The sequence below is a fragment of the Rattus norvegicus genome, chromosome 7 (genome assembly GCF_036323735.1).
Source record: "Rattus norvegicus strain BN/NHsdMcwi chromosome 7, GRCr8, whole genome shotgun sequence".
Classification (NCBI taxonomy): Eukaryota; Metazoa; Chordata; class Mammalia; order Rodentia; family Muridae; genus Rattus; species Rattus norvegicus.
In genome coordinates, this window is record NC_086025.1 from 116,452,448 (window position 1) to 116,475,116 (window position 22,669).

At 46.3% G+C, this 22,669-nt stretch overlaps 1 protein-coding gene across 8 annotated transcripts in view; it reads right to left on the bottom strand.

Annotated features, from left to right (window-relative positions):
* Positions 1–22,669, bottom strand: part of Pacsin2 (protein kinase C and casein kinase substrate in neurons 2) — a 93,039-nt gene that overhangs the window by 66,877 nt on the left and 3,493 nt on the right. The window contains exon 1 of one of the 8 annotated variants that reach the window (XM_063262918.1): positions 16,041–20,435. The exons of 6 other annotated variants lie outside the window; for them this stretch is intronic. The gene's annotated coding sequence lies outside the window, so the exon portion shown is untranslated. Of the gene's footprint in view, positions 1–9,778; positions 9,867–16,040; positions 20,436–22,669 lie in introns of those variants that run through there. One more of the 8 variants, XM_039078309.2, reaches the window with a different exon arrangement.

Here is a 22,669-nt window from a genome sequence, read left to right on the forward strand (position 1 = left end):
GTGACTGTTGAGTTTCAGACAAGAAGCTGAGGTGTATATTCTACATACCAAAGTGGACTGTACCTGGCCTCCAGGTTCTCCCAGCATCCCTCAGTATCTGGCATACCCCACCTTCTACCCTGACCTGTCCAGCCCAGGGGCTGGGCTTCCCCTCACCAGAAGCTCTTTCCTATATAATCCATACATTTTGGTCTCTCTCCTCTCTCCCCTCTCCATTTCTCTCTTTCTCTCCCCCCTCCCCTCCCCTCTGTCTCCCTCCCAATGGCAACTTCTCTGGCCTCCTTCCTTGGGACCAGTGAACTAATCCACGAGCTGCTTCCCAATAAACCTGCCTTGAATATATGCTAATCTGGCTTTTAATTTTTAATTTTATTAAAATTGGCTTATTTTGCCACAGAGAATAACTTATCAGTGACTATACAGGTGGAGAAAATGTATATCGAGGTGTATTATGGTTTGTACGATGTTCAGCCAAGGGAATGGCACTATTAGAACGTGTGGTTCTGTTGGGAGTAGGTATGGCCTTGTTAGAGAGAGAGAGAGAGAGAGAGAGAGAGAGAATATGTGTGTATGCATGTGTCAGAAACAAGAAGGGGACAGGACAAGATATAGGTCCCAGGGACATGTCCTTTGTGACATACTTCCTCCCACTAGTTCCCCTAAAGTCTCCAGAATCTCCCCAAGCAGCACTACCAGCTGGGGACCAAACCTCCACCACTCCACTACCTACTTGCTTCTGGCTGTCCTCCATCTGCCCACTGCAGTAGTTTGAATGAGATATGTCCCCCATAGGCCCTAGCCTTTGAACATTTGGTCCCCAGTTGGTGGCAGGCACTATTTGGAGAGGTTTGGAAGATGTGGCCTTAAAGGAAGAATGTCAAAGTATGCTTTAGGAGTTTACAGAGTCATGCATCCCATTCCCTGGGTTCCCTCTCTGCTTATGTCTGTAGTTCAAGATGAGCTCTCGGCACCCATGCCCTCCTGCTGCCTCCACCCTGCCACTATGGACTCCAACCATCCAGAAAAGGAACCAAAACAAACTCTTCTCTAAGTTGGTTTCCTTGGTCATGGTGTTTTATCATAACAACAGAAACATCAGTCCTACCCACTAATGGCTCCGTCTAGTGAATGACAGACAGTAAATTCCAAGGATCCAACACTTTTATGTCTACCTAAAGCATGCATCTTTCAGTTTCCAAGGTTGGCTTTGAACTGGAAGCAACCTTTTCGCCTCATCTTCCCAAGTGCTGAGATGACAGACATGAGCCACCACACCCACTGACACACAGCACTTATGGTGAACGCCAGATGACTGGCACCGGGCCTGACAAACTTGCTTCTATCACACCCACTTCCAAATGACAGAGATGTTGGCCTATCAGGAGGAGGGCTCTTCCCAGAACACTCTTTTGTCTGTCTACCGCCTCCAAACACGTAATAGAGAGCTCTGGGAAGATCATCCAGTTGAGAGGGCCTAAGCAGTAAGAGTGCAGTTTCTTCTTCTCCCTTCTTCACCTCTGTCATCCAATGGCAGTCACACAGAACAGGCAGATCTCCTTTGCAGACCCAGCTGACTTTCAGGAAGACTGGCCCTCGGCCTAGGATGTGGACAGCAGAGTGAGCAAGTGCACTTGTGAGTGCTGCAGATAAGCTCTATTCTATTCTACCACATCCCTTATGTGGGGAGCACACCCCACAATCACCTTTGCCTCTGAGAAACACAGGTATCCCTGCCCGGGAGATCTGTTTAAAGAAGGCTCGAAGACACAGTGCTCATTGTGGTTTGGACCACTGAAGCAATCTAGTATCTGCTGACAGAATAAACTGGTCTGTGCATGACAGGGGGAATTTTTGTCAACTTGACTTCACCAGCAGATACCTAGATATTTGACCAAATATTCTGAATGCTTCTACAAGAAACAAAATCCACATTTAATAAAAATAATTTTAATGTTTTAAAACTTATGCGCATTGGTGTTTTGCTTGCATGTATATGTCTATATGAGGGTGTCAGATCCCCACTGGAATTGTGAGCTGCCATGTGGATGCTGGGAATTGAACAAGGGTCCTCTGGAAGAGCAGCCAGAGCTCTTTTAACTTCTGAGCCATCTCTCCAGCCCCCTGAGATCAACATTTTAATCGGCTGGCTTTAGATTGTCCTCTCCAGTGTGGGTATGGATGGGCCTCATCTAATCAGCTCAAGATCTGAGCAGAACAAAAGCAGTAAGGAAACGGCCGGCTGCCCACTTCAGGCTGGCACTGCTTTGCTGGCTCTCCTAAGCCACAGTGCAACAGTGCAAGCACACAGGCACCGTTAGCTTTATTTCTACATAGAGCATTAATTCAAATGCATGCAAAAGACAATTATGAGTCCTGCTTCATAAAGCACATAGGAACATTAGATAGAGTAGTAATACAGATATATATATAGTATTGTTTGAAGGGAAAAAAGAAAATCGAGAGAATGACGAAGGTTCTGGACCACATTTATTCCTAGCAGGATGCAGCAGCTTCCCTGACATATACACAATGGTTTCCTTCTCAAGCTGGGAGGCTGTGGGAGGCTGGCCCTCACGGATTCATTGATATGCTTCAAACTTGAGCTAACCAGAACTACAGATACAGCTCAGTAGTAAGCACACTGGCCTAGCTCACACGAACCTCTGGGTCTATCCACAAGACCTCAGACGCCTGAAGGATAAAGTAAAGAAATAAAATTTGCATATCTATCTCTCTTCTTTTAGATGAGTTTAAAATTGTATTAAACAAGACAGTTCTAGAGACAGATGCCAGGAATGCCACAAAGACAGACACAAGAAGAAACCTCTGTTTAGCTAATGCAGAACCAAAAGCAGGAGTGTTGAGACACCCCTAAGCCCAGCCCCCCCAACCCAGCTTCCAACTCCCCACCCCCATGGCTTTCAGGCCAATCTGACAGTCTGGTCTGCCTGCAGCCCTCTAAGTCTTAGGCCTTCCTTCCCTCTCTCATTTTGAGAACATACATCCTCTTGTGTGGAGGTCAGAAGGCAACCTACTTTCAAGTCATTCATTCATTCACTCATTCATTCCCCACTGAATTTAATTAGGGTTGTTTGCATGACCACAGGGAGTAGATCTTTGTTCTTGATATCTTAAACTGAGACAGACTCAAAGGAAGTGGAATCACTGAGTTTCAGAGTGATGCCCACTGAAGCTTCCTCTTTAAGGCTGGTATGCTGTGAGAACCTAGAGAAAGACACCCACGGCTCTGCTACCAAGGTTTGGCTTGACCTGAAATGAGTCTGAGGCTTATTATTATCATCACCACCTCCGTGTTTATCTTCTGTTTTTATCTGGCATGAGCATATAGTAACAAACCTAGTAACTTGTAACTAAGAAATCCAATGGTAAACACTGCAAATAGCTTTTGTTTACATGCAACAAAAAAAGTACATAGGGGCCACATCAAGTTGGTGGCTAAGAATCTACTTTGTCCTGCTGACAGCAAAGCAGAGCTCCTGGCTCCAGGCAATGACATTCCTCTGCCCTGAATTCACCCACCCACATGGGGCAGAGCAGGGAGGTTTCTATGTGTGAACTGACAGTAAGTTCAGGAATGCGGTCTGGTCACGTTTATGGCATTCCTGAGGATGATATGCTGTGTTTCTGGCCTGAAGTTCTCATGGCCTCACCTGAGATCACACAAAGGTAGTTGACATCCTGAACCCAGCCTGGCCTAGTCTGTTATGTCTCCAACTCTGCAGGGTGCTCTATGACATTCCCAAATGCAGCTCCAGGACCAGTTCCTCTTCCCCCTGGCAACAGCATCTCAGTTGGGCTTTGGGGAATCTCCTGCCCCTTGGAAACAACAGTCCCTGCCTGGCTCCTTTTCAAGTTTCCTGAATCTGTGAGGCCAACACACCCAGTGTCTCCCAAGGACTGACTTTATGCTCAGGCTTGCTTAGATCACAAAACCCTTACAGTTTACTGTCCCCTACACACAGACCACTGATTGGCCTCTATGAATAACTGAGACACAAAAACTTCCAACGCATCTGAAATGCTCTTGCTATTGTCCAATGCCCAAGGACAGTAGCATATGTTTACATCTCTGCCCAAGAAATGATATTAGGTTAAGCATAAAGACAGTCAACTACACATAGATATCAATGGCCCTGGCCAAATGCCTTCTTCATCATGAAGTCTGTGATTCTTCCTGCTGGCGAGTGCATGCATTCACTTAAGGCAGTGCCTCTGACCTTCCTAACGCTGAGTGAGACCCTTTAATACAGTTCCTCACATCATGGCAACCCCCAACCATAAAGTTATTTTTGTTGCTACTTCATAACTATAATTTTGTTACTGTTATGAATCATCATAAATGTCATAAATATCTGTGTTTTCCAATGGTCTTAGGTGCCCTCTGTAAAAGACCCTAAGTGGTCAGGACCCACACAGGTTAAGAACCGCTAACTTAAGGCATCTGCTTAACACACGTGTGGTATAGGTATTTAACTGTGGGCATTGCCCATGAGGCATGAAAATTCCTGCTGGCAGAATTCCCCTTAGCTTACAGGCCACATGGAACAAAAATATCTCCACATTGTCCCTAAACCTCAGCCTGTGACAGTTTTGTTAGTGTAAATTTCCACATATAAATGCACACATAAGACAGTGGCTGTAAGATAGTGCAGTGTGAGAGCCCTTGCTGTGCAAGCATGAGGTCTTGAGCTGGAATCCCAGCACCCTGATAAAAGCTATGTGTACACGTAACCCCAGCACTTATGTAGAAGACAGGGAAGGGGGGTGGCAACAGGCAGGTAGCTGAGGCTAGATGACCAGACAGGCTAGTAGAAAAACAGTGAGCTCCAGGTTCAGTAAGAGCATTACCTTGAAAGAGTAGGGCAGAGAATGATAAATAGAATGAACACACAATGAACGAACACACACACACACACACACACACACACACACACACACACACACACATCTCAGACTCCACACATTGACCACACCACCTGAAGTAACCCATCTTACTGCCCACTCCCTTGCTGACTACAGGACTGTGTCTCCTCTAAAGCTACTGGCTACCTGGCTTCACTACAGTGTGCTGCTGCCAGTGCACCATGCGAAGGATACTCCCTGAAGAATGACAAGAACCAGCCAGGTGAAGAACAGAGGCCTTCACCTGAGAAGAGGCAGAGGCCAGCGCACAGGCATTTGTCTGCACCCATCTCTATTCTCGCCTGTACATCCTAGGAAAACCTTCCTGAGGCTTAGGTCTCACTCCATTCTGCTTGGAAATCTCCAGATTCCCACAGCCTGAACAACTAAGACATGAACTGCTTGTGTGAGTTTTATAAATAAAAATATGCAGTTCTATACACATGTAGATACTAAATTTGCTCCATGAAAGCCCTGACTAAAAAAATATCTCCTGGGGTTGGGGATTTAGCCCAGTGGTAGAGCGCTTACCTAGAAAGTGCAAGGCCCTGGGTTCGGTCCCCAGCTCCGAAAAAAAGAAAAAAAAAAAAATCTCCTTTATGGCCCACAAGGCAACCACACTCAATACTTAGTTCTAGTTCACAAGTGTGGAGAGAGATGGGATCCTGACTCTGCACACAGAGAGTAGTCCAAGTTCAAATCTTGACTCAGTCACTTACTAGACATGTAAGTTGAAAGATTTCCTTTTACTTGTGTATTCATGTGTGTCTCTCTGCTTCATGTGTGCAGGTGTCCCTAGAGGCCAGAAGAAGACTGACTCTTCCAGAGAAAAGGTCTGATGTGAGTGCTGGGACCAAGCGTGGGAGCTCTGGAAGACGTCAAGGCCCACAGTGCTGAGCTGTGTCTCCAGGCCCTGGCCAGGTTCCCACAACCTCTCCATCTATGCAGAAACAACCATGCAGAACTGCAGTAAGAATCAGAGCCTAAATATGCATAGCTGCTTACAGGCTGCTCGGGGCACCACAGAAGAGCTCCACCTCAGGTCTCTACAACACCTCTCAACACAGCTGGCTTTTCCCTCCAGGACTTCAACTAGCCACTCATTCACAAGTAACTCAAAACAGCCCACTTTTCCTTCGAACAACCACTACCCCCACTGACTCAAACCATCATGCTCCGACAGTAGTAGTCACACCTTAAGGCCTCTAAGAATTGTGATTTTTAATACCCACTTCCAAAGAATATGACAGAGGGCAAAAAATTTGGATGTGCTAGGGAGAGCAGAGTGCTATTTTTCTAGAGTGCTCCTTTTCTTCCTTACACGTGTTTGTTTGTCTGTTTATCTATTTCTTTGGGAGGTGGAAGCATAGAGACCACAGGACAACCCGTTGGAGGTCCACCCAAGCACTCTCCCCTCTCTACACTACCAAATGCCCCAGAAAGCTCTCAAGCACAAGGTACTTGAAGAGACACACAGGTAAGCATGGCTGGAACCAGAAGCTGACAATGAAATAAACCTGAACTCATGCTCATGCTCATGTATCCCAACCTTCTATGCCCCTCTATCTCTGGGTCCCCCTTCCTCTTCTACATCCCTACATCCCTTAGCCGCCCTGAAACACCAGGGAAATGAGATTGCTCAATCCTCTCTCCTAGTAACTAAAAGATACTACACAGTCACGGAAACAATTGGGTTCAAAGGTCAGAACCCCAAGAGCCTGTAGGAGTGTGCCTCAGGTATGCAAGCCAGGCATCCTCCCCACACCCTCCCTGAACTACAGCTGAGCAAGAACCAAGCCAGGCAGCAACTTCTGAAGTCACTCAGAGAGAAAACAGTGAGTTCTAGAGACACCAGCCTTAAGCCATTCTAATCACCCGTGGCCCAGTCCCTACATTCCAAGGAAACATTGCAAGAACTCAAATTAGTCTTTGAACTTACCGTCAAAATTCCAGCAGTAGACACATTTGGGGAAATATGTTAGAGCAGTGAGATGGCCCAGTGGGCAGAGCTACCGCTATAGGAAGTCTTGACAACAGGAATTCGATCCCCACAACCCACAAGGTGGCAGGAAAGAACCAACCCCCAAGGGTTGTCCTTTGACTGGCATAGACAAAATTAGGGCACATGCCTGCACTCACATAAAAATAAAAAATACGTTTCTGTTAGATATTATTTTTCTATTGGGGGAGGCTAGTCTATATAGTCAGTTCTAGCGCCATCCCACCTAGCCGGATCCTATAACACAATGAGATCCCATCTCACTAACAGGAAAGAAGGGAGAAGGGGAGAGAGAAGTGGGAGGGAGAAAGGGAAAAAGATCATCAGTGTAAAGAAAAAGCACACAGTGAAATGGATCCCAAGCCAAGGGTCCTCACGGACCTTATACCACGGCTGCTTATACCACTACAGAGCTAAAGACTGGGTTCCATTTTAAAAAGACAGATCTGGAAGGCCCTGCCCTTCCTCAGCAAATCCTCTGGGAATGGCAGGCAGTCCAGGAGAAAAAGGCAAAGAGTGAGTGAGGACAAAGACTGAAGGGGGAGGGGAGGGTGTTGTCACCTCTTCCTTGGAGGGAGAGCCGCAGGAATGTGGTGAGACAGGAGGTAGGCAGAGGCCATTCTACAAGACTGGGTTTTTATTGTGAGGGCTACCAGGAGCCAGTGAAGAACTAAAATCTCAATCCTCTGACCCTTCTCTCCTGCTGACAATGAAGACCAGGATGGTGTAGAAACCACTTTTTTAAGAGGAGGAGTGCAGGAATAGCAAGCCAATCAATCCTTCAGACTTTAATGGCCACACAGCCCAAAGGCTTCTGACGTGTGGGCTCCTCAGAGCCTCAGTTTCCTGCTAAGTCATCTGCTAAGAGACCCATATGAGGCTGGCTGGGCACTTGGAACAAAGTGGAGAAACCCCTACACGACAGATGGTGGTAATGAAAGGACCACAGCATCCCACCCAGGCCCAGAGCATACCAAACATTCTACTTCCTGGGAATTGCAAGCTGAGAGACTGCCCAGAGCCTCTCTGTGACTAAGAACAAACACCATTACTTACATAGGAATCTAGCTGGCCAAGAATAGTCAGACCATGGAGAAGTCAGGTTCCCTCACCCAACAGGCAGGTCACCCCACTGTTGGGCCCCTCCTATATAAGGTAGCCTTCACACAGCCACATCCCAGCCTAGGCACGGAAGGCTTATTGTACCCTCACTTCTCTGTCCTGGCAGATCTCCACAGTCACCTCTGGAAATAAGACACTGCCCAGTAGCCACCACCAAGGATGTCCATAAAGCCTGTATGTCCAGGGCTCTGTGCAAACCTGAGCAGGGAGAATATCTGCTCAGACACCCATGTATATCTATCTGGTCAAGCATCACCCTCCCCCTTATAACTTGCTACACTATGACAAGGCCCTAGCCATCAAGGGCTAAAGGCACTACATGAAGCTACATAAAGCACAGAGAATAACTAATAAGCAGCCAAGAACACGAAGACACCCAAGTGCCCAGAACCACAAGTCCCAGACCAATTAGAAATTTTTCCCTTAAAATTTGGAGAACACTTAAGTAACTGGCTGTTGTTTTGGGGAGCACAGGGACCTTCTCCACATCAACACAAGTGACTCAAATGGATCACAGGCCCAGCTGTAAAACTCAAATCTGTAAGACCTGGGACAAAATGTTTGTGACCCTGAATTAAGCAAAGATTTTACATCTGAAACTTAGCCCAAGATGCACAAACCTGCCAATATCCACTTCATCCAGTCCGAAGATTTAGGACTTGCATTTTAGGGCAAGCAGATAGGGCAATGGCTTTCTACCTGGAGGTGGAGGAGGGAAAGGATACGTGGAGAACTACAAAACGGCAGAAGAGAGCTGCTGACCTGTGGGAACGGCAGCAGTGTCTGCACACACCAAATGTTACCAAGATTTCCACTCAAAAAGCGGCATAGTGCTGTCTGTTATCATAACTCAGGGTTTGAAATCTGGGGGAACAACACAATTCGCTAACCTGTTATACTGTCAAATAACAACTCTTGAAAAGCCAGATCCTAAGCCAGGCTTGGTGCCACTCACCTGTAATTCTAGCACTTGGGAGCTACAGGAGGAGCATCAGGGATTCGAGGTCATCCTCAGCTACACAAGTTCCAGGCTAGCCTGAATTAAGTGAGACCAATCTCAACAAAACAAGCAACGACGACGACGACGACGACAACAACAAAACACTACTTGTTCTATTGCCGCTTTCCTTCTTCCTTCCTTCATTCCTTTCTTCTCTTCTTTTTTGGTTTTTCAAGACTGTGTTTCTGTAACAGCCATGGCTGTCCTGGAGCTCCCTCTGCCCACCTCTGCCTCCTGAGAGCCTGTGCCACCATACAGCATCTCTACTTATTCAAAACAATGACATTACTGGGATTTTTTTTCTTAAAAGAGTCACAAACATCATCATTAAGACTTTTACCAGCAATTCAGCTGCCTCTGGGTGTATATTATTTATAAAAATATTTTGGTGACTGAGAGCAGTACTCTAGGTACTATCCAGACCCACACCAACCTCCTCTCCTTATTCTACTCCAACCTCCATTTCCAAAAAGGGAAGGGAGAGGAAGAGGGCAGAGGACAGAGGGCAGAGGGCAGAGGGCAGAGGGCAGAGGGGGAGAGGGAAGGGGGAGAGGGGATGGAGGAAGGAAGAGAGGAAAAACAAACCACTGGTTTCCACTTTCACTCATACAGAACCCTTCTAAGGCTCACTCAAAAGTCAGTCCACTGTCATTTCCACACTGGGGAGGACAGAGTTTTTGGCCACTTTCCAGGACCCTGGTCAGAAATGCACAGCTCACATCTTGCAAGCTCACCTGGGTAACCACTCTATCTTCAACCCCCAATTCCTCCTGGAAAGGCAGCATCAGAGATGGCCACGTGGACTGTAGGACAGAGACTTCCCTCCCCTGCAGAGACAAGAGCTGAGCAGTGATAAAATGCAAATATTTAAAGAACCCGCAGCTGCTGATGCCAGCAGGATAACAGCTTGTGAACTTCCAGTCAGAATGACTGTTCGATAGGCTGAGTCATGGTTGTGAACAGTTCCCCGCGTCCATCCTTCACAGAGGAGAGGGATTTTAAAAACAGCTTTCAGAAAGTTACCATGCCTAGAAACAGGCATGGAGAAAAGCCAGTGAGTGCCCGAAGCCCTACAGCCAAGAAAGGAATGATACACCATCCACAAGGAATCCAGTTAGGACAAGAAGAGATCCACTACACACACAGGACTGATCATAGCTCACACATTCTCCCTTTGATATGACAACTCATTACAGGACAAAACTGACATAGTACACACTTGCTGGCACTTCTGGTTCGTCCTCAGGTCTGGCTCCAAGTTCCACAACTGTACTCACATCTCAACCAAACATGTACCACACATCCAGATGCAAGGCTTGGTACTTTGCCTAACCTTACCCTCTTCACCTGTCCTGAGGATGAACACAACTGCACAAAGAAAGTAGGGGATCTGGTATGTCAGCCTCAGCAAACCCTAACCTGAAAATGATGGGGACATCAGTGAGTGAATAGTGAGACAGATGACAGTGAAAGACAAGTCAGGGACAGTATGATGGTCACACCTGCAACCCAAGGAGATCCCTTAGGAATAACAAGAGAAAACAAGAACCTTTAATGGTTCAACCTGGGAATGTGGGGTTTGGACACCACTGGGTTTAGGAGAGGCTGAATCCCTCCCCAGGTTGGCAGAAGCCTTCCTGATCTTAGCTTACACGTACAGAGCTTTCTCCAGTCTGCACTTCAGGGACTGGGAGGGTGCGTGAGTAGCGAGGGCGGGGATCTCAAGGCAGCCAGCCCTGGGCACTGTGCCATTTTCCTCAGTGAGGTAGGGACCCACAGATCCCAGGGTCAGTGATAAGGGCTGTGGTACAGTTAATGACTTTGCAAATGACATTTCTTAAAGTCTTAAGGGCACTGAATTAAACAAAACTACAGCCAGCTTGAGAGGTACATCATGTGGTTCATGAAAAAACTTCACACCGGGATTCAGATGTACATTCTCCATACCAAAGTGGACTTGGCCTCCAGATTCTCTCAGCATCCCTCAATCCCTACCCATTATAAGGCATGGCTTCCCCCAGAAACTTTCCCCTATATAATCCAGACATTTTGATATATTCATTCATTCTCTCTCTCCCTCCCTCCCTCTCCTTCATGCTCACACTCCTCCCCCTCCCCTCTGTCTCCCTCCCCGGTACTACTTCCCTGTCCCCATTTCTTGGGACCAATGAACCCTCCTGTCTTAGGGTTCTACTGCTTTGAAGAGACACCATGACCCAAGCAACTCTTTTTTTTTTTTTCTTTTCTTTTTTCCGGAGCTGGGGACCGAACCCAGGGCCTTGCGCTTGTTAGGCAAGTGCTCTACCACTGAGCTAAATCCCCAACCCCGACCCAATCAACTCTTATAAGGGCAAACATTTCATTGGAGCTGGCTTGTAGTCTTAGAGGTTTATTAGTTCATTATCATCATAATGGGAAGCATGAAAGCATCCAGGCAGACATGGTACTAGAGAAGGAGCTGAGAGTTCTATCTACATCTCGATCCAGAAGAAACCAAGAGGGGACACTCTTCCGCACTGGGCAGAGCTTGAGCATAGGAAACCTTAAAGCCCACCTACACAGTGCCCACTTCCATCAACAAGGCCACACCTATTCCATCAAGGATATACTTCCAAACAGTACCACTTCCCATGGGCCAAGCATATTCAAACTACCACACTGCCCAAGACTGGCTTCCCAATAAACCTGCCCTTATACACTTTAACTTGGCTTGCATTGTCTCGGTTTGTAGGCAGAGGTAACATCACTTCAATCCTCCCAGATTCACCCTTCACTGGACAGAGGTGACAGGCCCAGAGAATGACAGGAACTTCTAGCAGGTCGCACAGCCTCTGAAGGGCAGAAACTACTATGGATGCTGACATGTCCATTTATTTAAATTCATAAAGCTTTAATATATAATTTTATGGTTTGGGCTACATTATTCAGTTATCCTCACCTACATGACACATATTAGCCTACAGTCAAGGGTCGGACACAGCTGACACAGCCTGTAACTGTCAGGCACAGTCCTGAGGGACTAAACCCTTGGCAGTCACTTGGCCACACGGAGCCAAGACCATGACAGAACCATTCCAGTACTGTGTCAGGATATTGGTCCCAAGAGTCAGGAGACTTTCTTCCACCTGTATGCTCCACTGTGGGATCACAGAGCAAGCAGTGGTACATGAAGTATAGTGCAACAGTCATCTACCCAATCATACAACAATCCCCACTGCAGAGGTGGCCTAGCTGGTAAGAGAGCTTACTGTTCTTGAAAAGGGCTGTGTTTGGTTTGCAGCATCCGCAATCAGGCAGTTCACGACTGCCTCTTACTCCAGTTCCAGGAGGCCCACAGCCCTCCTCTGATCTCCTTGGCACTTGCACATAATGCCATTCATGCACATAAACTCACAGAGGTGCACACCCATGAGCGCGCATGTGCGCACGCGCGCGCGCGCACACACACAGAGAGAGAGAGAGAGAGAGAGAGAGAGAGAGAGAGAGAGAGAATATGAATACAATATACAAGTAAAAAGTAGATCCCAGAACAAATAGCAGAGCCAAGAAGGAATCTAAGAGCCAAGCATCCCAAGGAGAGATTGTTACACATCCCTACACTCCAAAGCACCTTGGTCTGGCAAGACTCAAACTCAGAGCCAGCTATTATCTGCTTGAAAACATGACCCTCCAGCATCAGCACTGTGTAGAGCAGGTAGACAGTGAGGTTTGCAGCCTCTGTAGATCTTGGCATGGTTGGCAATTTACAAACTCCATTCCGATGAGGGAAGCCCTACATCCCTGTACTCTAAGTTTGTACTCTCTGCAGTCAGTCACACAGCAAGTGGGAGGCTTTTGGAAGGCAGGGCTATAAAGAAGTTCCTCCACACTGATAAGATAGAACATATGCTATTTTAAATTATTTCTAAATGTCATGAACCTGGATGTTCCCAACAGAAGTATAAGACACAGTAGCTCATGTCCAAAACAGAGATTCTGGAAATGAACACAAGAAGTACTTCAGGGAAGGTGGGTGGGGCTTGCTGAGCCTAAGTGAGGTGATAAATAGCTCTCAGCCCTGCTCTCTCAGCCCCTGCTCCCCCTCAAGCAACTCCAGATCTACACTCATAAAAGTGTACACTTTCAAAAGGGAATAAAAGCTGCCGGTAAGTGGGCTCAGCAGGTAAAGGCACTTCCTGCCAACCTGATGACTTGAGTTAGACCCTAGCAAGGACCAACTCCTGCAGGCTGCCCTGTGACCTCCACCTTTAGCCACATACACGGACAAATAAATAAATGCCAAGAGATAAAGAAGCAGCTTTTAAAGACAAGATTACAAAGGATAACATCAGAGCAACCATTTTGCTTAGTCGTCTTAAAAGAACACATAGCATAGACTCCTGTGACCTTATATCCATGTCCCTAGTACAGTAAGGAGGTGCACCTCTGGCCCTCTGTAAGGCAGATCCAGCCTTTAGGGCCAAATGTAAGAAACATAAGCAGCTTCATGGGCGAGCAAGAGAAGCTGGACCACAGTGTAGAGCAAAGCCTCCACACACCCCCACACACCCCACACCCGCCCACACCCCCCTGCAAAGAGCAAAGTCTGGGTTAGGAGCTACTAGAGGACTGGTGAGCCCTGTCCCATGTGGTGCTAGCCTGCTGAGCTGGGACATCTGAGCAGGGATTTTTCAAAGAAATAAAATGAACTGTGGGGAGAGCCACAGCGCCATTGAGGCTTGGCACTAGCCATCTAGTTTGGCTGAAAAGCTCCCACCCAGCCCCTGCAGGAGCCTTTGCCACACACAAGCAAAGTTTGGCCAGTTGCTAAGGCAACAATGACTCAGACATGTTTAGGCATCTGCAGAAATGAAGCCAAAGTACAATTTCCACACTTGTGATAAAAACATAGGCTGCCAAGTACACAGTCAACCATTACTCTAAAATTTGGTCTTATTGACAGAATAAACAGGGGTGGGGAAGGGAAGCAGGAAGCTCCCAGTGCTTAGCAGAGCCAACAGTCAGGCTAACCCCAGAATGCTGGCACTAAAACCAGCTGTGCCAGGGAACAAAATGCCTCTTATGCTCCTGTGTTGTCTGAAATGGTTTCCTCTTATTTCTATCTCCATGTGGAGTAAAGTATTCTGCTTTGGTTCAGCTGTGAACACCAGCTTTTCTTAGAAGAGGAACTAAGAATCAGAGTTTTGCCCGTGGTGAGGCAAGATAAGTGAGAGGAAACAGCTTCTAGGGGAGGGATAGATGTGGGGGAGACACAGCCATTGTGCAAGGTCAGAGCAGAGGTGGGCTAGCCTGGCCATGACCCCTGTACCAGCAGACACTATCTTATCCATGCATGCATACACACACACACACACACACACACACACACACACACACACACACACACACACACACTTATCCTTTGCAAACCCTGAGAAATGAGCAACCAAGAAAACAGGACTCTGCTCTGTCTTCCACAGGGCAGTGAAAGGTGAACCATCAGCCAGCCAATGGGAAGAGACAGAATGAATTATATAACGATAGTAGATGCCTGTCTATAGCAATGAAGAGAAGCTGAAGATTCTATGAAAAGCACCCCAACCCACTGAGGCAAAGTCCAAAGGATCACTTGACCCCAGGCTGTCATAATCTCTGAATGATCCCAGTGCTAACAGCCTTGCACAGTCCTTCCCAATTCACACTCAGCCAATGTGGAAAGGAAACCAGGACAAACCCTGTCAGCTACTGTGTTCTGAGCAGCCTGACAACAGCCTGGGGAGCTTGCTCAAGTCACTAGGAACAAGTAAAAGGGGCAGCAGGATGGCGCTCCCTCATGCATACTCAATCTCTTTCTCCCTCCCTCCTCACTCTCTCCCTCTCTCTCTCTCTCTTCCTTCCCTCCACACCCTGCCCCTCTAGGTGCTGGGACTTGAACCCAAGGCCTGAACACGCTATGCAGCCCTATCTGGAGTAAGGACTTGTTCTTTGTCATGAAGGGAAAGCATTCCCGCAAGGAGCATCTGCCCAGGTGAGGAAGGGAATGTGACTCAAGAAGGCCCCCTCAGAGTCTATCTCAGTATACTGACAAGTTCCAAAGACCAAGACACCTTTTAGGAAGATCCTCCAGAGTTTTCTTTTACCTAAAATACTGGGAAACAGACAACAAAAATTCAAACAAGTTTCAAAACACTCTAAATTGTTCAAGCTTTAAAGCCATCTGTGTCAATTTCTCCTCAGGAAGGGAGGGAGGGAGGAAGGGGAGGGGAGGGGAGGGAAAGGAGAAGAGAAAACTCAAGTACAAATTTATCTAATTACAAAAACATTGGAAATAACCTAAAATGCCCAGCACCAAGAAATATATCATACAGTCAACATTAACACTAGAAATCATTTAAGGAGCTGGGGATTAATTAAGCTTCACTTGGCAGAATGCTTGCTTTGTATGCACAAGTCCCTAGATCAACACCTGAAAAGGAAGAAAAAACTTCCAAGGAAACACAGAATGAGGACATTTAAGTCAGACACGGTGATATGGGGGTAGGGGGGAATACCCCCTAGCCCCCAAAAGGCATACACCATTTAAATTCTACATTCTAGAAGGTTCAGCTAGTAAGGGCATTTGTTCCCAAGATTCTAGGTGATTAGTAGGTAATGTTACGTCTTCCCAAGCCTGAAAACAAAAATTTGAGACACATGTAATAAAAAAAAAAAAAAACTATTTCTGTAAGTTGCCCTCTGACCTCCATATGGCGCTCACAGATGGCACGCACACACACAAACACGAACATATTAGGGTAGGAAAATATAATTTTTTTAATATTAAGTCATATGGCACAAAAATGGTAATTACCACAAGCATAAAACCCATGTATCTGAGCAAGGGGAGATGGCACAGGCTGGCCACCCCAGCATTTGGGGGCTAAGCAGCAGGATCTGAGGCCAACCTGGGCTATGCAGTGAAACCCTGTGTCTATAAGACAAAGCAAACAATCAGAACATCTGTTCTCAGGAACCTACCCTAAGGACGATCTTAAGGTCACAAGGCAACAAAGTGAATTCTCCTTAGCTGCCTCTTCAAAGACACTTGGAAGATGGAGCAACGGCACCCACCAGGCCTCTGGAACTGAGAGCCCTGCTCCTCCACCCTCTGACCTCATCAACTGGAAGAGAAACATGAGGGTGACCTAGACTGTCTGACCACACTCCAGCCTGTCAGCTTTTGCCAGTTCCCTTCCAATCCTTATAAACTTCCTGGCTCTATTAACTGCAAAAGTTCAAGTCTTAGAATTGGGTTCATTGTGAACACAGCTTTTACCTTAAACAAGAGTCACATAATCTGCCCATTTTTATGTTCCTCAGAAACAGAAAAGGAAAAGGAAATTTCAAAGCTCTTTTTCGCAATTGAGAGCAAGTGACTCAGAATCTGCTTTGTCAAGGCAGCAAGACAAAGGAACGCTGGTGTGACCTTCAGGGTCAACTCAGACAGCAACCCTCTGAGGGTCACTTCTGGGACCTTGATTACTCCTGGTCAAAGTGGAGTTAACACCAACTGGTTATAAGAACTCAATGAGCAGAAATGTAAACGGCCATGATCCCTCAAAAAATCCAGAACACAGTGTACCCCATGACCACTGGGTCTAGCACCAGCTCTGCCGATCTTCCCATGGCACATGACCAGCCTCCTTATCTGATAACATATTTGCTGGTACAGAGGTCACAAGTGCTTAATTAAAATCATCATCACATTCAAGCTACCTGGTGCCCAGGCAAGCCAGCTTCAGCAAATTGGTGAGCTATAAAATCCACTAATAGCGGGCTTGAAGGTCTGCGTGGGAAGAGAGCCTGACCACAATTCACGATCTTGGCACACTCAGCTAGAGACAGCATAATTTGATATAATGAAACACAAACATAGTTTGAAGTATGAAAATGTTCACAAACTACAATTCGAGTATCATTTTAAAATAATAAAATTTAATTTCATTCAAAAGACAACTTAGAAAACTAGCTACCACTGATTCTAGACACCAGACTATGGTGCAGACACCACCCTGTGCCCGCCTACCTCTCATGTGTGTCTCCATAGGTGACCTCTAAAAAGCCTCTGACACTTCTAATCTACTTCTTTCTCTCTTCTGAATCATGAACAAAGGAAACCAACAGAGTTGTTCTGAAAACAAAATGAAAGCTATGGGAAAGACCATGGTCAACTGCAAATGCCCACACAGCCAAGTTATAGCAATACACACATACCTTAATTACGCCAATTAGAACTTAAAAATGAACTCTGAAAGTGAAAGGAAAACCCCCTAATTCTACAGTTTGAACTACCACTACTTTGTGTAAGTTTAACCCTATTTCCCGCTGGATACTGTGCATACAGCTTGACCCTTTATCCTCTCAAGTCTTCTGCCATCATCAATCCGACATTCCCCCATCACATCCTCCTGTCCCTACCTGAGCACTAGGTGCAGTCACAGCAACATTTCCTCAACCACAGAAAGGGTTGGTATGACCACCACATTAAGGTCAAGAACAGGAGGCAGGGTGTGGCTTCCCTCACACAAAGGCAGGATGCACCCATTCTTTTGTTTATTTATTGTTTCAAGACAGTGTTTCTGTGTATAGCCCAGGCTACCCTAAAACTCCCTCTGTAGACCAGGCTGCCTCTGCCTCCCACCCACACAGAGCTAAGATGCACAGATTCTTAGTCTCACCCCCACAAAGGGGGCAGAGGTAAATAAAGTCTCAGAGTAGTGCAAAGAGAGGACATTTGTCTTACCAGGGTCATAAGATTCCACAGAGGGCTTGAAGCCTCACCCAAACTGGTGACCTGATAGCATCCCTGTCACCCTGAGTCACCACAAAATATCCTTGTTAGGATTCTGACTAAGGAAAGAATACATTTGTGAAAGACTTTGAAAGAAATGGATAAAATAAAACCAGAATGACTATTTCAGGGGTTTGCTTAATTTACAAGTTCATCTAATTATGCTGTGTGATACACAATGACTAAGTACCAAGGATTGAGCTCTGGGTCCATGACTGCACACCTACCAAGATCCAGACAAAGGAAACTACTCCAAAAAGAATAAGATTAGTACCCTTTCTTAAGAAGGAACTCAGAGAGCTCCCTTACCCTCTCTCTTTCAGTGTATAACCCAGAAGAGAACACTACTGTAGCCTCACCTCAGGCTTCCAGACTCCAAAACGTTGAGAAATAAGATGTCTGTTCTTCATAAGCAGAGGCCTACAGCACTGTTACAGCAGTTCAAAATAAGATGCCTAGTCTCTGGCTGGAGAGATGGCTCAGTGGTTAAGAACACTCATTACTCTTCCAGAGGATCCTGATTCAATTCCCAGCACCGACACGGCAGCTCACAATTGATTGTTTATAACTCTAGTTCCAGGGGGTCTGACACTCACACAGACATACATGCAGGCGAAACACCAATGTGCATGCAGATAGATAGATAGATAGATAGATAGATAGATAGATAGATAGATATGATATGATATGATATGATATGATATGATATGATATGATACTGGACCAGGTGTGGATATGCAATCACCAGGTGGTACACCTGGGACCCAAACCCAGAGCTGTCTGGCTCCAAACCCATGCTTCTGGCCTCTGGTTTGTTGTTGCAGAACTGCCTTTTCTCATCTGCAGGCACCAGCCTACTAGCTTTACAGATTTGTGAGAATAAGCCAAACAAAACAAGAACAGACACAGGCTATATGACAATACCCCCAACCCCCATAGCATAAGTGAGCTTCTAGACAATGGAGCTGAATCAGTGACTGAGGCCAGCCTTCCCTGGGAGCCCCTTCCTTGTAAAATTAAGCTACTGCTTCCTAGGAACAGACTAAGGCAAATCTTTGAGCCCTGGAGGACACATGATTTTTGTGAAAAGGAGCAACCAGATCACACCTCTCCCATCCACATCCCTGACTTCCCCAACTGATCTCTTACTCCTGCCAAGATCATCCTGCTCATACCCTGGAATGTTCCCCACTGAATTCATTCTTCAGAGGAAAGTCTAGACCCCAACCTTGCCCTACAAGAAGCACATCATACTCTGTAGCTGTCCTCAAGTCTTCCCTCCCCTCCCTAGCTCCCACTTGCTAACACAACCACCTGTGCTCTTTTGTTTGTTTTGTTTTGCTTTGTTCTTTTTTTTTTTTTTAAGACAAGGTTTCTCTATGTAGCCCCGGCTGTCCTGAAACTTGCTGTGTAGACCAGAATAGCCTCGAACTCAGAGAAATCTGCCTGCTTCTGTCTCCCAAGTGTTGGGATTAAATGTGTGCTACCACTGCCTGGCTATCGCTACCCTCTTGATGACTCTGAAGCTCACTTGTGGCAAAGGCCGCCTCCCTGGATTAAGTTCTGCTAAGAGCAGCCAAGCCAGCCTTCCTCTGTGTCTCTCCACATGTGGTCCCACTTCTATCTGGTACTATCACAGGGAAACAATGACTTCTAGACTCTTCCTTTCTTCCCCGGCTGCTTCTATAGAGCATGAGTTCTTAACCTTGGAATTCTAGAGCTGTGACTGAGGCAGGCACTAAGATCTCTACGTGAACAGTGGCCAGAATGCTCCCCTTTCAATGCTTTTTTCCCCTTTGCCCACAGATGTCCCAGACAATTAAGATATATCCCAAATGCTCTCAGCCTAAGGAGAGATGCCAAATAAAACCCCTATAATCTAAACTCCAAAAACAGAAAGACAATGAGTTCAAAGCCTGACAGCTTCATTCTCTCTAAAACAGGAAGGACTATTGAGACTGGAGAGACAGGATCAATGGTTAAGAGACACCACTGCTCCTACAGAGGACCCAGGGTTAATTCCCAGCACCCACCACTTCACCCACTCAGCAGTTCACAACTGTCTGCAACTCCATTTCTAGAGGATTGGACACCCTCTTTTGACCTCCTGGGCCACCAATCAAACATGTGTGCACATATATACATTCAGGCAAAACACTCACACATAAAATATTAAAAAACAAACAAACAGAACATTAAGATGGCTCAACATAAAAGTACTCAATGCAGGCCTGACAACCTGAACTTGATCCTGAATCCCATTAATTAACAGAAAAATATAGATTTCAAGGGTTGTTCTAAGACCTTCAACAAATGTAACCTGTAAGAAATTACACACATACACACACACACACAAAACACAAAGAACTAGACATGGCAGTGCACACCTTTAATCTCAGTACTCAACACACTGACTTCCAGGACAGCCAGGGCTACATAGAGACGCTATCTCAAAAGACCAAAAATGAAAAAACAAAGAGCGAAGAGATAGTTTAGTAGTCAAAAGCTTGCACTGTTCTTCCACATGACTCAAACTCAGTTCCAAGCACCCATGTTGGGTGCCTCACAACCACTAATAACTACAATGTCTAGAAACCAAAGGCAGCAGAGGGGAGGCAGGGCTTAGGTATCTAGTCGATGTGCATGCTAGGGGAGCGTCCTTTATGGGCTCTGCACATCCTCCTCACACCTGAAGGTAGACCTGAGAGCATTGTCTAAATGGGCCTGAACTTCTTCCTGATGTCTCTCAATGGTGGTTGGTGGCCTTTGGGATGGCTGTTTGGGGACTTGTTTTTCCCCCAGCTTTTGGTTTTTCTTTTTTTTTTTCCCGAGGCTGGGGACCGAACCCAGGACCTTGCGCTTCCTAGGTAAGCGCTCTCTACCACTGAGCCAAATCCCCAACCCCCCCCCCCCAGCTTTTTAATATTCAGCTGGTTGTGCTGTCTGCTGACTAGAGACCATCTTTTTTTTTTCCAGAGCTGGGGACTGAACCCAGGGCCTTGCACTTGCTAGGCAAGTGCTCTACCACTGAGCTAAATCCCCAACCCTAGAGACCATCTTTTAAAGGACAGGTCTCCTGAGGCTGGGAGATGGCTCAGTCAGTAAAGCACCTGATGTTCAAACATAAGGACCTGTGCTTGAACCCAGCAAAAAATAAGGTGAGGACAGGGGATGGTTCAGTGGCTAAGACCTGTGATTCTGACAGAAGATCTGGGTTTGGTTCACAGCACTTAACTTGGTATCACAACCACCTGTACTCCAGTCTCAGGAGACCCTCTGTCCTCTGCTAACCTCTGAAGGCACCAGGAAGGGACATGGTGCACTCACACACATACAGGCAAGCATTCATAACTTAAAGTGGACAGTCCTCAAAGTCACCTGCACTTACACACATGTACACACTGTGCGCTTGCCTGTAATTCTGTCTTTGGGAGGCCGAGGCAGGGGAATCTCTAGTCTGAGGCTAGCTTTGGACTGTGTAATGAGACCCTATCTTAACAAAGGATAGTTGTAACTATTCTGCACAACCAGACATCTCTGTGGTTACTAGGTACTTGAGAGACAACTACCAAACCCAGAAGATAAGGACTATATGTTTTTAAAGGAGACTTCATTTATTTATTTATTTATTTATTTATTTATTTATTTACTGTGCAGTGTTTGTGCGTGCCTGTGTGCATGGGTGTGTATGCATATGCACACTGTGGTGTGCATGCGTAGATTAGAGGACAACTTGCAGGAGCTATTTTTCCTTCCCAGGAAACAGGGATGGAACTCAGATTGTCAGGCTTGGCAGCACGTGTCTTTACCTGTTGAGCCATTTCTCCCTGTCCAGATATTCTCCTCCGCACACCACACAGGGTTTCTCTATGTAGTCCTGGCTAACCTGGAACTCACTCTGTAGACCAGGCTGGCCTCAAGCTCAGTGATCACCTGCCTGTACCTCCCAAATGCTGGGATTAAAGGTATGTGCCATCACCACCTGGCTTCTGTCCAGGTTTTTAATTTTCATTTAAAAAATAAGATATTGTAGTTTTAAAAAAAGACACTATATTTTCTTATTTACTTAGTACGTGTGGCAGTCGGAGGACAACTGTAAGTATCAGTTTATCAGTTCTCTCCTCCTACTATATGGGTTCTGGGGACTGAACTCAGGTTGTAAGGCTTGGTGGCAGGCACCTTTACCTTCTGAGCCATTCTGCCAACCCCTGCTTTTTTTCTTTACCTGCTTCTTCTCAGCTTTCCTCCCGTTCAAGTGCTAGGCAAGCAGTCTACTTCTAAGCTATGCCTCTAGCTCATTTAAGAAATTTCAATCTTAAAATAGACAGTTTTTGAATCTAAGGCACTGAACTAGATTAGCCCAGGAAAGACGGCCGCAGTCCTAGTGCTGACTCAGTGGTCAGTGTCCCCAGCAGCTCCTTAGAAAGGAACCTTGCTGGGACACTGAGGCAGGACCTGGTCTGGAGCTGTGTGGCCTGTCCTTGGCCTCAGAATCAAGGCAGTTTTCCTGCCTCAGGCCTTCCAAGTGCTGACATTATTAGGCTTGAGCCATTACATTTGGTTTTAATGTAATTTCACTCCCTGGAATACCTGAGGGGAGATGGATGGGACCTAAGGCGCTTTCTAGCCTTCCCACTACTAAGAGGCTAGGGTATACAGATCTCAGGGCCTCAGATTTCATATTTGTAAGAGAGGCTTAGAAATTCCTAACCTTTGAAATTCTGAGAACAGCTGTGAGACACCCCTTCCCCAGGAAAGGAAGCACACATGTGAACAGCCTGGGGCCAGCATCCAGGGTGAGAACTGTTACACTCTA